General features: G+C 29.8%; 1 non-coding gene across 1 annotated transcript; it reads right to left on the bottom strand.

Annotated features, from left to right (window-relative positions):
* Window positions 1-2,670: 2,670 nt before the first annotated feature.
* On the bottom strand, window positions 2,671-2,811 carry LOC145320402 (U4 spliceosomal RNA). The gene has a single exon (XR_013880188.1). It is a non-coding gene; the product is annotated as a U4 spliceosomal RNA (small nuclear RNA).
* Between the last annotated feature and the right edge of the window lie 1,007 nt (window positions 2,812-3,818).

The following is a 3,818-nucleotide window of genomic DNA, read 5'->3' as shown; positions in this document are numbered from 1 at the left end:
CTATCTTGCAAATTATTCATCCAGCTTAGAATCCAATATGTATCTATAATCATTCTGTAGGTTCACCTATGTAAAACCTTCCATGGTTCTCACTATGACATTTAATCAGTAGTAAAGACAAGCAGTGTGTACAAAAGGCAGAGACTCAATCAAGACCAGCTATAGACTGGTCTTTACACGGATTCCAAGTTCATGTCAAACACTTACAAGTGATAATCCCACTTGTTAAAAATATTAACCTTCTACTAAGCTCTTTTGAACCAAGGACTGGTTGTATATTCAATTGTAGCCTGGTATATATGGTAATATAGGACTTTAAACATGACAACTGTGGTTGTGGATATATATATGTTATACTCCAAGCAGATATTGTTTTGATGTTGAGACATCAAATCAGCCAGGAACCAATATTGAGCAGGATAACTTATTAATATTTCAAGGAAACTTGTTTTAAAAATATAATATGTCATGAGGCATGCAACAGGGATATGAAATATTTTTTAAAAGTTAATTACAAGAGTTGTTAAGACATCAATTCAAATATTTACTTCAAATAACTCTTATTTCATTTCTAGACTACAAATCTTAGATTATTCAAGATTCTTAAAGATTTTGTTATTAATGATAACGCAGTTTTTTAGTTCAGCTGTATTTATTATACTTTTCTTGTGTAAATTTAAGTTAACTAAGCTGCAAATGTAAGAAAATTGTGATTTTTGAAGGAAAAACTATGAAAATTTGGGTATAAAAGTAATTTTCAAAAAAAGCCACAAAAATGATCAGCTGTGATTTAACGAAAGTCATGTACTGAACCGTCATTGTCTCCCGGTCATGACTACATAGGTCTTGTGAGACGTATGTCAAAAAAAACCTGTTTCCTATCCAGGACACCGGTGAGCAGGGGTAATTTTGTGGATCATCATTGGGAATGTACATTAAGTGCAGTCAATATTTTTTTCCTTTGAATGATATTGTAGTTGCTTTATAAAAAATAGCTAAATAATAATTCATAGTAAAACAATAATTTTATCATATTAAATTGATAGGAATCGCACTTTCCTTTTCATCTTTTCTTCCCCAAATAAGAAAGAATAATTCAACTTAAATAGGAAAGCATTTTCGTTTTTGTCTGCAATTTTGGTAAACAATAGAATATAATATAAAATAACAGGAATAAATAAGAAGAAAAAAGGATTAAAATATATTTCTGTAAGATTACAATATTTGAGGAAAGCTAATTCATACTACAAAATCACTAAATTAAAAAAAATTCTAGATTTACTCAGTCTTTATTCCTGGTTCATCCATAAACAATATTCAATACTATTTTTTACGATATTATTTTTTTTGTATTTAGTATCATTTTTATGAAAGTTGTTGAATATGAGAAGAAATTAGGACACTTTTTTTTATTTAAACTATTTTTTCTTTATTGGGGACAATGTCTGTTGAGACATAAAATTTATTCAAATACTTTTTCCTGTTTTATGTCTTTAAACAGATTTGTTGCAGTTTTTCATCATTTGTATTCTAATAAGACTAAAAGCTACTGTTTTAGTACAACTTATTACAAAAATTATTAGTTTTAAAAACCCAATGTTTTTAGACGTTTCATATGGAGAAAATACACTTGTTAGATAAAAGGCAATTAAAATCCTTATTTATATTATAAAAGGTTACAACTGTACTTATTTTCCAAAATTTGTATTGGTTTTAGTGAAAATTGGCTGCACTTAATGTACATCAATTTATCGTTTATTGTATTATTCCTTTAGATCGCTGCGTAAGAGAACAATAGTTTAAAAAGAAAACTACTAATAAGTCTTTGAAAGTCCTAACTGTCAAATATGTTTATCATTTCCTTATTCATAAAGTTTGAACATTTTTAAATAAACAAACTATAAAACTAAATCAAGAATGACAGGGAGGGGAGGGAGGGGTCAATAGAGTTAGACTGAAAATTATCCACTTCCAAAAGTTTTAATAGTTATTTCTTTCATCGTATTATAAACCGCTTTCCGCGGATATAAAATGTACAATTATAAGATTAAAAATAAGTTTCTTTAGCCCCGAGGTGCGGCTAAAAAAACTGGTTTTAATCTTATGATTGTACATTTTTATATTCGTAGAAAGCTGGATATAATACGATGCTAGATATAGTTTTTTCGTATGGATGAGAACCGGTTCTATCCACCGGATTCGAATGAATACGAGAAAACTTGTTTTTCTATTCGTCAACTTTAAATTTTAGAGTTTAAGAATAAATCTTGAGTAAGTTGTTTTAAAGTACCAGTGTCAAAACTTTTCCGCCAATGGTTTAGATCTAATTATTCTAATTGGAAAATGCATTATTTTATTGTACAATGTCCCATCTCTTCAGATTTCTGCTAAAATTTAAAATTTACATTATCCGTTTAATGCACTATGCCAAATCTTCCATGGAATCTTCAACATGTTTGAAATTTAATTACGGACATTCTTGTGATGATTGAAGAGTTGATTCGCTATCCAAATTATACCTAGTTGTTATAATAAGTAAGTTTTAAATCAATAGTACGATATAAATAACTGCCTATAAAGAGATTAAAGATATTTGTTACGGACAAATCCTAAATCTTTTAAGCTCTATTTCACCTTCGTTGATAAGTTAATTTCTAGGATATTTAGTTGCTCCCGTAAGAGCCTTCAGAAATTGCCTCAGGTGATGATATTTCACATCTCCAGGGCGGGGTATTGGTTATAGTTTTCAACTAGCAATAACAGCACCTCTCTATTCGATCATTGGTTACTGTATCGCCACTGCGCAAAGTTATCGACGAGAGCTCAATTATACATCCAATTAAAATGTTATTCAACACTTGCACTGTTTCGATCATTTAGTCCATTGCATTTATTTTAATTAACATTTTTACATTTCAATTAACATATACTTTACATTAAGAAATTCAAGCCCTGACATCTATTTAAAATACTAGAAATATCTAGAATTCGAAAGCAATATTGAGACACCTCGCGGCAAAATTTTAAACTGTGTATAATACAAGTTTCTGAAGATTTCCTAAAATATTACTATCTCACACATTTTTAAAAGCGAAGCTTTTCTATAATTAGGGTCGGTCCGTCCGTCCGTACGTCCGTCCGTCACGGATAGCTTTTTTCGTTAATTTAGACATGTTAGAATTGTCCTATCGATTTTAAATTTTGCATGGTGATTCCATTAGTAGTTAGATACGATTTAGAAAGCGTAGCAACTCTATAATCATTACCAAAATGTCCGTACGTCCATTTTAAACATGTTGATTTTTTTACTTTTTTAAATAGCTTTTTTCGTTAATTTAGGCATGTTAGAACTGTCCAATTGATTTCAAATTTTGCATGGTGATTCCTGTAATAGTTAGGTACGAGTTAGAAAGCGTAGCAACTCTATAATCATTACCCGAATGTCCGTATGTCCATTTTAAACATGTTGATTTTTTTACATTTTTAATAACAAATTTGTATATGACCTAATTATCCGATTGGTCTGATTTTTGGTATACTGATTCCTGGGACAACAAAGTACAATATTAAAAGCGAAGCAACTTTATAATTAAGTCCTAAAAATGTAAGTATGTCCATAATCATTATCCTGTATCAAGCAGTTTTTCAACAACTTTACTTACAATTTTGCTTTGACTCTTATACATTCGCATTCTGATTATTCAGTTCTGACATTATACAAGTGTTAATGTTCGTTTGTCCTACCATTTCAGAGCTTCGCTTTTATGGATGTTGTCATCCTTGTTTAGTAGCAAAGGTACTCTATAATTTACTGTGAA

Source organism: Acartia tonsa, chromosome 5 (assembly GCF_053477335.1).
Source record: "Acartia tonsa isolate MP-2025a chromosome 5, ASM5347733v1, whole genome shotgun sequence".
In the NCBI taxonomy this organism is placed as follows: domain Eukaryota; kingdom Metazoa; phylum Arthropoda; class Copepoda; order Calanoida; family Acartiidae; genus Acartia; species Acartia tonsa.
This window is presented reverse-complemented; position numbering and strand designations above follow the sequence as displayed.